Below are 12,770 nucleotides of genomic sequence, written 5' to 3' on the forward strand. Positions count from 1 at the left end.
CTGAAATTGCCAGAGACCTTCTGTTTGGAGCCTCAAACTGTGTGCCATGTTTCTGAGCTTTACTTTGATGTCAAGAGAATGTTAAGGTGCTTCCAAGGTGTGTGAAGTCAACATTTCCCTTCATGCGTCACGTAAAAGCCCCTTTGGTGGTAACCAACTGAGCAGCTGTCCCTGGGTAGACTCAGAGACAGAGAGGCTGTTTAGCTGTTCTCAGTGGAGCTGGAGCTCTCTACCTTGTGGGCAGGCAGGGATGTAGCTTCCTGGTTAACTCTTCAGGCTCTTCAAATTCCTCCTTTCCCAGGCTAATCACCTGCTCATTTCCCCATCTGAAAATAACACTATAGCAGATGTCATTTCCCTCACTTACCATGACATTTAACAGCATCAATGTATGCAGTGTTTAGAATGTGTCTACAACTGAATATTTATTAACATTTCGTTAAACTCTCAGCAATGCAAGAAAGATAGATCAGTATTCAACTGTGATGAAAATGGTTTTAAGGCCTTGACTCTAAATGTTAGAATCCTAATGAAAGCCAGTATGACCAATTCCAATCCTGAGCTTTACAATCCCTTAGTTCTTGCTTAGTATTTGTCATTTTCCGTATGTCCACAATTAGATAATTTAAGCTAAATATTATTAAATAATTCTTTTTTAAAAAAAGATTTCATTTATTTATTTATTTATACAAGCACTGGATGCAGTCAGAAGCGCAGGAGGGTGAGAGCGGGGAGCAGAGCAGGCCGAAGGACCGAAGCACACTGCTGAGGGGAGCAGCGGGCAGCAGGAGAGGTCTGCGCGCCATGTGGGACCCTCCTTCGGTGGCCGGGGAGCAGCCGGGCATCGAATCGGTGCTGCAGAGGCTGCGGGCAGCTTAGCAACCCAGCGCTCAACCGCTGCACCACCAGGGAGGCCCCTGTTAAATAATTCTTTTGGCTGTAAATCAGAATGAACCTGACAGAGGCCAAACCTGAATTGATTGCACTGGTGTGCTGCCATTTTAAGTATGTATTTTATCCCACCATTTATTTTTTTAAAGATTTATTTATGCAACTAGAGCTAGGAAACAGGCCAGAGGTGTTGGGCGGACGGTGAAAGGATTCACCTGAGACTGAATGGGGAACAGCACAGGCAGACTGACTGGAATACACTGCTCAGGGAATAGCGGGCAATATAGGCGAGGTACTGTGCCATGTAAGTTGGCTTTCGGGCCAGCCACAAATGGAACTCATGCTGCAGAGGCTGAGGATAGCTTCACAGTGCTGTGCTTAACCCCTTGTGCCCCGAGGGAGGCCCAGGAGTCATCTATTTTCTATTTAGGTTGCTTCTGCAGGGATTTTCCCATATCTGCCCATTATCATTTATAAGCATTTTGATTGTATAATCTTAGCATTTTCATTGGTGTTTTCATTATTGTATTACACTGAATTGTGTTCAAATAACTGGTCTGTATAACATAGATCTACAGATATATGTTCATTCTTTCATCGTGACTAGTCTTATTCAATGACTACGTAGTCCATGTAGAAAATTGATGTAAACTGGATTTTCTGTACTTATTAATTGCTGGTCTTTTTATTTGTCTATTAAATTGGTCTGTTTGAGGGTCTCCCTAGTAGCTCAGCGGGTTGAGGGCAAATCTGTGAAGCTGACCGCAGCCTCCACAGCACTGGTTTGATTCTTGCCGGCCAGAGACAATCCCACATGGCAAGGCTGACCTCTCCTGTCTCGCCTGCTGCTCCCCTCAGCAGTGTATTTCAGTCAGTCTGCCTGTTCTGTTCCCCACTCTGTCTCTGGTGAGTCCTCTCACCCCTTACTCCTCTGGCCTGTGCCCCAGTTCTTGTCTGCATAAATAAATAAACCTTTAAAAACAAAGAAATTACACTCCTGGCCAGCATCACACTTAAAAAGATCATTTTTTTAAAATTTTACTTATGCTAGTCAGATCCTTTTGATATACATTATTCCAGCATAAATTGTTTCACTTTTTACTCATCCCTGGGACAATATGAACTATCACCTGCAGCAACATAAAAGACTTCACACCTAAATTCATGGGACTGACAGGTGCTCTGAGGGCTGAATAGAATACTGGGATCTGAGGTAACTTTCAATAATAAAATAAGGCAGGACCTATGTTATTTTGCTTTCTGATAATGGGTGTGAAAGGTTATCACTAAAAAATGGGGATAAACTTCTTTGTTGCTTCAATATTCCATGATTCTTGGTGGCCATACACGGGGGATAAGGGTTGTGGAGAGGACAGCAACCAGTCTGGTTAGTCAGTCCCTTGCCTTCTCCAAGGGGCTGAGTTGGTGATGGTGACAGTGATGGAGAGGATATTACTTCCACTTATTGCTTACTTACCAAATGCCAGGAATTTCTCCAAGCAGTAGGGTGCATTAGCTCCCAATCCTCCCCACCATTACTGTGGCAGGTGTGATGATTTCCTACTATGTGCAGAGTCTCAGAAAGTGACTCACAGAGCTAGAAGAAGTAGGCAGCACCTGAATCCAGGAGATTGTACTTGAAGTGCACTGTCTTCTCAGCAAATAAAATGTGTCTTTCTCTTTTCTCAGTCAGCGTGACTCTGGACCCAGACACAGCTCATCGTGAACTAATTCTGTCTGAGGATCAGAGACATGTGACCCGTGGAGGCAGACGGAAGAAGTATTTCAGTTCTACGAGATTCTGTTCCTTCCCTGTGTCCTGGGCTGTGAGGGCTTCACCTCAGGAAGACATTACTTTGAAGTGGATGTGGGAGAAGTATCTGGGTGGGACTTAGGAGTTTGTCTGGAAAATGTGCAGAGGGACAGGGACCTGACCCCAGAGCCTCAGTCTGGCTTCTGGGCCATCAGACTCTGCCAGGAGAATGGCTACATGGCCCTTACCTCTCCCCCAACTCCCCTTCTGGTGAAGGTTTTTCTGGACTGAGGCTGGACGTGTGTCCTTTTACGACATGAACACTGGCTCCCACATCTTCACCTTCCCAAGGCCTCCTTCTCTGATACTCTTCAGCCTTATTTCCAGGTTAATCATTCTTTTCCTTTGTTCCTCCACCCCTGGAGTCAATTTAAAAGTCTCTTTTGTTTACCGGTCGCAGAAATATAACGTCAGTCCTATTAGGACAGGACTTGGTCTGTTTTGTCATTTGCTGTTTCCCTTTACCTGGACCGGCGCTGAGTTCTCAGTGGACACTCAGTGAGTGTGCCATGACTGCTGGACACAGCCACTGTGCAGACAGCACAGAAGATCAGCCTGACCTGCGGGGAAGCGAGAGAACAGCAGGGTCATCCCTTGTGCTCTCTCCCATCACTGGGTCAGATCTCTCACCTGCCATGGTCCTGGTCTCATGCTTTTGTCTGGCCTCTTCCATTTCATGTCAAGTTTTCATGCTTCATCAGTGTTGTTTGGGTCAGTATTTGCTTCTGTCTATGGACAAACCATTCCATTGCATGGATGTCATGCATTGTGTGTGCCCTTTCATCAAAGGATGGATATTGGTTGTTTCCACTTTAGAGCGAGTTCAAACGATGCCACTGTGAACAGTGTTGTACAAAATTTTGTGTGATTATGGTCAAATTGGAAGGTTTGTACCTAGGAGTAGAATTGCCACTTCCTGTGGTAACTTGTTCAACTTTTTTTTTTTTTTAATAGAGGCATGTTTTTATTTATTTATTTTTTTGTTTGTTTTGTTTATACATGCACTGGGTACAGTCAGAAGCACGGGAGGGTGAGAGAATTCACCAGAGCCAGAGCGGGGAGCAGAGCAGGCAAAAGGACTGAAGTACACTGCTGAGGGGAGCAGCGGGCGGCAGGAGAGGTCTGCGCACCATGTGGGACCCTCCTCCGGTGGCCGAGGAGCAACCGGGGATGGAACCTGCGCCGCAGAGGCCGTGGGCAGCTTTGCAACCCAGCGCTCAACCGCTGCGCCACCGGGGAGGCCCAACTTGTTCAACTTTTTAAGGAACTGTGTTTTTCAAAAAGGTACAACATTTTATGTGCTCACAAGGCACATATGCTATTGCAGTTTCTCCACCTTGTATTGGGGCTATTTGTAAATGTGATTATGCTAATGGATGGTAAGTGCTCTCTCCTTGAGATTTTGTTTTCTTCTGGCTTTTGCATTTTCCTAATGACTGGTGATGGTGACAGCTTCATGTATTTATTGTCTATTTGTTTCTCTTTTTGGAATAATGTCTATTCACATGCTTTGCCTTTTTAGTTGGGTTATTTGTATTTTGGTTTGTAAAAACTTTTTTTTTAAAGATTTGTTTAATATGCATGCAAGAACTGGGATACTGGCCAGAGGTGTGGGAGGTGAGAGCACTCACCAGAGACAGAGTGGGGAACAGAACAGGCAGACTGACTGAAATGAACTGCTGAGGGGAGCAGCGGGCGAGACAGGAGAGGTCTGCTGCGCCTGGTAGGTAGCTCCCTGGCGGGTTGGGGTTGGAAATCCAGCTGCAGTTGCTGTGGACAGCTTCATAGCACTGTGCTTAATCCTTGCACCACCTGGGAGGCCCTGTAAAAACTTTCACATGCTAATTGCAGTTCTAGGTATGTCCCTTATCGTCTCTATAATTCAGAATTGTTCTGTCATTCTCTGACTTGTGTTTTTACATTCTGGATGGTTTCCAATGAAGCTCAAGAACCTTCAGTATTGTTGCTATTCATCTCAGGTATTTCTACTTTTATTTCTTGTGTTTTGCTGCCATGCAAATAACCTTTGCGAGCCCAATGTAACAAGAGTTATTCCCTGTGCTTCCTCTCAAAAGGTGTTAACCACTTCTGTTATTACATTTAGATCTGTGGTTCATTTTGAGTGCTGTATATGATGTGATGCAAGTCTCCACTTTCATTTTTTTGCTTGCAGATATGCTGTTGTGCACTATCAGTAGTTAGAACAATTCAGTAATTTCTTCTAACTGTATTGTAATTGGTTATTGTAGCTAAAAGATTCTTGAATTTGTTAGTCTTTTTAAAAGGACTAACCTTTGTTGACATTGATTTTGTTCATTAACCCCCATCTCATGGCATTGGTGTCCCTCTGCCTGCTTTGGTTTTCTTTCTTTTTTTTTTTTTTTTTTTTTTTTTGAGGGGAAGGAATTGTTTTTTATTAAATTTAGATGTTTTATATTTTTTAATTTAAATTTTATTTTTATATTCCCCATACAATTACAACACCCCCTTATTTTGACCCCAATCCCTCCTTTCCCCGCCTCCCAACCCCCATATAGTGTCTCTGGTTTATAGTTGTTTGTTGATTTTGATATTTTCTTTCTTACAGTTATTCTTTTTCCTGGTCCCTTACTTAAGTTTTCTAGATTCCTGCTTTGAGTGAGACCATCCGGTAGTTTTCTTTTTCTTTCTGGCTTATTTTGCTGAGCATGATCCCTTCCGGCTCCATCCATGTTGCTGCAAATTGCATGTGTTTATCTTTTTTGAATGCTGAGTAATATTCCATGGTGTATATGTACCATATCTTCTTGATCCAGTCATCTATTTTTGGGCATTTGGGTTGTTTCCAAAGCTTAGCTATTGTAAACAGTGCTGCTATAAACAAAGGGGTGCAGGTGCTCTTTGGGATTGATGTTTCTGTGTCCTTTGGGTAAATACCTAGGAGTGGAATTGCTGGATCATATGGAAGCTCTATGTTTATTAGGTCAAGAAATCTCCACACAGCTTTCCATAGTGGTTGGACCAGTTTGCACTCCCACCAACAGTGCAGGAGAGTTCCTTTTTCTCCACAACCTCGCCAACATTTGTTGTTGCTAGTATTTTTAATATGTGCCATTCTCACTGGTGTAAGATGGTATCTCATGGTAGTTTTGATTTGCATTTCCCTGATTACAAGTGATGTTGAACGTTTTTTCATATGCCTGTTGGCCATTTGCATTTCCACTTCAGAGAAGTTTCTTTTTAGCTCTTCTGCCCATTTTTTGACTGGATTTTCTTTGTTTTTGTTGAGTCTCATCAGCTCTTTGTAGATTTTTGTGATCAGTCCTTTATCATTAGTGTTGTGTGCAAAAATGTTTTCCCAGTAGGTGGGGTTTCTCTTTGTTTTTGTTGTTGTCTCTTTTGCTCTGCAGAAGCTCTTTAATTTGATGTAGTCCTAGCTGTTTATCTTTGCCTTCACTATCACTGCTTTGGGTGATGTGTCTGTAAAGATGTCTTTGATGTGCATATCATGTAGTGTTTTGCCTATATTTTCTTTTATGTATTTTTTGGTTTCAGGTCTTATGTCTAGTCCTTTAGTCCATTTTGAGTTGGTTTTTGTGCATGGTGTGAGGTAGTAGTCAAGCTTCATTCTTTTGCATGTAGCGACCCAGTTTTCCCAGCACCATTTATTGAACAAACTTTCTTTGCTCCAATGCATATTCTTTGCTCCTTTGTCAAAATTAGTTGACCATAAATCTGTGGTTTATTTCTGGATTTTCTTTCTTTCCTTTTTTTTTTTTAAAGATTTAATTTATTTGTTTGTTTGTTTGTTTGTTTGTTTATACATACAAGCACTGGGTACAGTCAGAAGCGCGGGAGGGTGAGAGAATTCACCAGGGCCAGAGCAGGGAGCAGAGCAGGCAGAAGGACCGAAGTACACTGCTGAGGGGAGCAGCGGGCGGCAGGAGAGGTCTGCGCACCATCGGGACCCTCCTCCAGTGGCTGGGGAGCAGCCGGGTATCGAATCGGTGCTGCATAGGCTGCGGGCAGCTTCGCAACCCAGCGCTCAACCGCTGCGCCACCAGGGAGGCCGTATTTCTGGATTTTCTATTCGATTCCATTGGTCTGTGTGTGTGTGTTCTTGTTCCAATAACATGCAGTTTTGATGATTGTGGCTTTGTAGTATAGTTTGAAGTCTGGGAGTGTGATGCCTTCATTCCCTTCTTTTTTGTTCTCAGGAGAGCTTTGGCTATTCGAGGTTTTTGGTGATTCCATATGAATTTCATCAATAATTGTTCTATTTCTTTGAAGAATGACATTGAAATTTTGATTGGAATAGCATTGAATCTGTATATTGCTTTTGGCAGGATGGCCATTTTAATAATGTTTATTCTTCCAATCCATGAGCAGGGGATGTCTTTCCATTTCTTTGTGTCTTCTTCTATTTCTTTTAACAGTATTTTATAGTTTTCTTTGTATAGGTCCTTTACCTCTTTTGTTAGATTTATTCCCAAGTATTTGATTTTTTTTGTTTCAAGAAAATAGGCATAGTTTTTTGGATTTCTTCTTCTTCAGATTTATTGTTTGTGTATAGGAAGGCTACTGACTTTTGCATGTTGATTTTGTATCCTGCCACTTTACTGAACCGATTGATTAGTTGAATTAGTTGTTCTGTGGAGTTTTTTGGGTTTTCTATGTATGTTATCATATCATCTGCAAATAATGATAGTTGGACTTCTTTTCCTGTTTGGATTCCTTATATGTCTTTCTCTTGTCTTATTGCTCTGGCTAGGATTTCCAGTATTATATTGAAAAGCAGTGGTGAGAGTGGACATCCTTGTCTTGTTCCAGATCTTAATGGAAATGCTTTCAGCTTTTCACCATAAAATGATACTGGCTGTTGGCTTGTCATATATGGCCTTTATGATGTTGAGGTATGTTGCTTGTATCCCAAGAATTTCAAGGGCTTTTATCATGAATGGGAGTTGCACTTTGTCAAAAGATTTCTCGGCATCTATTGATATTATCATATGGTTTTTATATTTCTTTTTGTTGATGTGTTGGATAACGTTGATTGACTTTCGGATGTTGAACCATCCTTGTATCCCTGGAATGAATCCTACTTGGTCGTGGTGAATTATCTTATGGATACATTGTTGGATTCTTATAGCTAAAATTTTATTGAGGATTTTGGCATCAGTGTTCATTAGCAAGATTGGTCTGTAGTTTTCTTTTTTTGTGTTGTCCTTGTTTGGTTTTGGTATTAGTGTAATGTTGGCTTCATAGAACCTGTTTGGTATTATCCCTTCCTTCTCAATTTTTTGGAAGAGTTTGTGAAGGATAGGCACTTTCATTTCTGAACGTTTGGTCCTGGGCTTTTGTTTTTGATTACCATTTCAATTTCGCTACTTGTAATTGGTCTGTTTAGGTGTTCTATTTCTTCCTATCTAGCCTTGGGTGATTGTAGAGTTGTAGGAATTTATCCATCTCCTCTAGATTATTGAACTTGTTTCCATATAACTGTTCATAGTAGTTTATGATTATTCTTTTGATTTCTGCTGTGTCTGTTGTGATTTCTCCTCTTTCAGTTGTGTTCCTGTTTATTTGTGCTTTCTCCCTTTTTTCCTTTGTGAGCCTGGCTAGGGGTTTGTCTATTTTATTTATTTTTTAAAAAAACCAGCTCTTGGTTTCATTGATCTTTTGGATTGTTTTTTCAGTTTCAATTTCATTTATTTCGGCTTTGGTTTTTATTATTTCTTTTCTTCTACTGGTTTTGGGTTTTTTTTGTTGTTCTTTTTCTAGTTCTTTGAGCTTCGAGATTAGGTTGTTTCTTTGCGTTCTTTCTTGTTTCTTGATGTGAGCCTTTATTGCTATATATTTTCCTCTTATTACTGCTTTTGCTGTGTCCCATATGTTTAGGAAATTGGTGTCCTCCTTGTCATTCAATTCAAAGAATTTTTTAATTTCTTCTTTGATCTCCTCATTAGTCCAGTGGTCTTCCAGTAGTGTGGGTTTCAATCTTCATGAGGTAGGAGATTTCCTTGCCTTCTTTTTATGATTTATTTCTAGTTTGATGCCTTCATGGTCAGAAAAGATGCTTGGTATGATTTCAATCTTGGTGTGTCTGTTGATGTTTGTCTTGTGTCCCAGTATGTGATCAATCCTGGAGAATGATCCATGTGCACTTGAGAATAATGTGTACTCAGATATTTTTGCGTTTAGTGTTCTATAGTTGTCCGTTAAGCCCAGGCGCTCTAGATCCTTATTTAGAGCTTTAGTGTCTTTACTTATTTTTTGTCTTGTTGGTCTGTCCATTGTTGATAGTGGTGTGTTGAAGTCTCCTACTACATACGTGTTTTCTCTGATGTCTGTTTTCAAAGATAACAATAGTTGTCTGATATATTTTGGTGCTCCTTTGTTTGGTGAGTATATGTTAATGAGTGTTATTTCTTCTTGAAGTATTGTCCCCTTGATCATAATGTAGCGATGGTTGGGGTGTCTTTTTACCTTTTTGAGTTTAAAATCTGTTTTATTTGATATAAGTATAGCTGTTCCTGCTTTCTTTTTGGTCCATTTGCTTGTAGGATTGTTTTCCATCCATTAACTTTGAGTCTATTTTTATCTTTTGTAGCTAAATTTGTTTCCTGGAGACAGCAAAAGGTTGGGTTTTGTTTCTTAATCCAGCCTGTGACTCTGTGTCTTTTTATTGAAAAATTTAGTCCATTTACATTTAGAGTTAATATTGATATGTTAGCATCTCTATTTGCCATTGTATTTGTCTTTACTTTGATTTTATTTATTATTTTAATAATTTTTTTATTTTTTTGGTCTTCTTTCGTTGTTACTTGTCCCTCTGAGGTTCTGGCTTTAGGATTCCTTGTAGTATTTTTTGGACTGGGGGTTTAGTCGTACTGAAATTCCAGAGTTTCTGTTTGTCTGGGAAGGTCCTTATTCTTTCTTCATAGAGCAAGGAGAACTTTGCAGGATAGAGTATTCTTGGTTGGCATCTGTTTTCTTGGAGTCTGTTGACTATGTCCCTCCACTCTCTCCTTGTCCATAGTGTTTCTTCAGAGAAGTCTGATGTCAGTCTGATTGGTTTTCCTTTGTATGTTATCTGTTTCTTCTCTCTTCTCAGCTTCATTATTTTTTCCTTGTCCTGGATTCTTGGGAGCTTTACTATTATGTTTCTTGCTGTATTTTTCCTTTTATCATGGAAGTTTGGTATTCTTCTTCTTGTATATCAATTTTCAGCTCCTTCTTCACGTTTGGGAAGTTCTCTTCAATTATTTCCTTGAATATTTTCTCTGTTCCTACGTCTCTCTCCTCTCCTTCTGGGATTCCTATAACTCTTATATTTCCTTTCATCATGGTTTCAGATAGTTCTCAAAGTTTTTCTTCAGTCTTTTTCATTCATACTTCTCTTTCTTTTTCTGCTTTGATTCTTTTTATTTCTGTGTCTTGGAGAGTGCTTATTCATTCTCTCATTTCCTCTATTCTGTTATCACTGCTTTTCCCAGCATTCTTTAGCTCTTCTATTAATCCTTTGATCTCCTGCATTTCCTTCGTTTCCCTCTTTAGGGACTCAATTTCATTCTTCTGAGCATTGTTTTCCTTAATGACTTCCATCAGTTTTTTCATCACGGCAATTTTAAATTCTTTTTCTGGAAGGCTCAGAAGTTCTTCCAAGTCACCGTAGTTGCAAGCTGGTGGGTGTTTTTTGTTTTTTTGTGGTGTGTCTTTTTTCTGAGGCGTTGCTACTTTGCTTGTAGTTTTTCTATTCCCTGCTGCCTGTTTTCTAATTTGCCTTATGCATTGGGACACTGTGCCACCGGTACTGGCTGGCATCTTTTTGGTGTGTTCTTTCAGGAGTTTCAGAAACTGGCGATCCAAATGTGTCTTAGACTGTTATGCCAGAAGTCTAATGAGGCACTGGTACTTTGAGTATGTTAATGGTCACTGTCACAGAATCTCTCCTCCTGTGTTTAGTTACAAAGGTGCATCTGAAGTCCCACAGACTTCTCTGGAAGTGGGGCAGCTGGATTGCACTCTGGGTTCCAAATCTCTGGATCCCTCTCTGGGCTCCGACTTCCTGCCAGGTGGCACCAGGCTTGTGGGGGCCTTCAGCTCACCTCTGACTGCGCAGGGAACCTTCTCCCTCTGGCTCCACGGGGAGCCTTCTGCCAGATTCAAGCAGTCTTTATTGAAGAAAGTTCCCTGTTCAAAAATGGCACTTTGGAGACAGGCACTATCTTCCACGCACCTGGTCTGCCCTGGCCCTGAGTGTCCACTCTTCCTCTGGGTTTGGAGTGCTGGCCAGAAGAGGCCTGGCTTGGTTGAACTTCCCAGCTCACTTCTGACTCCTCTGGGAACCTTCTGCTGGTTTCAAGCAGTCTTTACTGAAGAAGGTCCCTATTCTAAAATGGTTATTAGGATACAGGCACACTCTTCTGCGTGCCTGGTCTGCCCCAGCTGTGGGTGCCCGCTCCCCCTCTGGGCTCAGACTGCTGTTGCTTTGGTTTTCATTTGGTCTTTCTGTTCTTGAACAAGAAGGCTTAGTTAGTGACTTAAGAGCTTTTACTATGATAGTGTCTTTTACATCTGTCATCTCCTAGGCCCTGCTGTTGCGGCAGCCCCTAAGGTTTGATTTGTTGACTTTCATTTTCACTCATTTCAAAGCCTCCATATTTTCTAAATTTCCCTGTCATATTCTGTTTCATCCATTGATAATTTAGAGAGTGCTGTTTATTTCTCACCCAGTGCCCTTCTTGCGTGAGTGTCATTCTAGGTAAAAAGGTATATTTGATGGTATCCCACATGTTTCTGAAGTGCTGTTCCTTTCTCTGCATTTTCTTCATTCTTCTCCTCAGCCTGGGTGGACCATATTCTTCTGCCTGCTCAAATTAGCTTTTGAGCCCTGTAGAAAATTTTTATTCATATTATCATGTTTCAAACTCCAGAAATTGTATTAAGGAGAATTACATTAACACACAGGGAGCTCTGTGCTAGGGCCTGGCCCATGTTGGTTTTCAGTAAATTCCCAGCTGTTCCAGGGCAAGTGAGGGAAAATTATCATGTGTCAGCCTCATTGCACGTCAGAGCAAGCTCAACTGAAAGAGTCATCTATGCTGAGAGACAGAGAGAGGACAGAGAGAGAGAGAGAATGCACAGTTTGCAAAGGATGCTAAGATTTCTAAGGAGGAAGTCCTTTGTTATACCATCATTCTGAATTATCAGACTCCTCCCAAGCTATATTTTACACCCATCATCCTGTGCTCTCCCTTTCTTCCTCTAATTCTTGCCTCTTTCTCCCCTAGTGTAATCATCAGTTTGCCATCACTTTTGTTTATGGTTGCTTGTTTGTTTTAATTTTAATTTATATATTTTTGCATCTTTTTTCATTTTGGTAAAATGTATGCATTTTCATCTTGTTATTGTCCCCATAAAATTCCCAACACCCTTGTTTTGATCCTACTCTCTTCTTGCTGTCATCACTTTTGTAATATGATCTGGTCAATCCTCCTCGAGGCTACTTTCCCAGTCCCAGCTCTTTTTCCCAAATTTATTTTTCTGGAGGTGAGGAACAGCTTTTGGGAAACCTGTCACTTCCAGGGATTTTGGTAATTTCTGGAACCACTTTGAGTTTAATCTGTGGGCACACCCCATAAACACACAAAACAAACACAGCCACTAGGCATACCACAGAGAATCCATCACACATCTACAAAGTCCCTTCTAACATAGCTCACAAAACCCAGAACATCTAATACACAGACAAACATGGATTTTGCTTGGTAATAATCATATATACCACATGACATTACACACACAAGTTGTATCATTTACATGCAGCACACACCATCATACACCTCCTTTGTCCCCAACCACAACACATCACCCAGTCTGCATGCACGTCATCAATACTGCTGAGTGCAGCGTAGAAATTCTGTTATTTCACAGCTCTGTGCTGAAGCTACTAGATATTGGGGATTCATCAGTGAAAGATGCTAGCACAAACCCATGATCTTGTGGGACTTGCATGCTCGTGAGGAAGGCAGAAAGTAAGCAAGATAATTAAATATTCAGTGATCAGTGTAATGGAAACAAAATA

Source organism: Talpa occidentalis, unplaced genomic scaffold, assembly GCF_014898055.3.
Source record: "Talpa occidentalis isolate TD23 unplaced genomic scaffold, MPIMG_talOcc4v2.1 talOcc4.2, whole genome shotgun sequence".
NCBI classification, from domain to species: domain Eukaryota; kingdom Metazoa; phylum Chordata; class Mammalia; order Eulipotyphla; family Talpidae; genus Talpa; species Talpa occidentalis.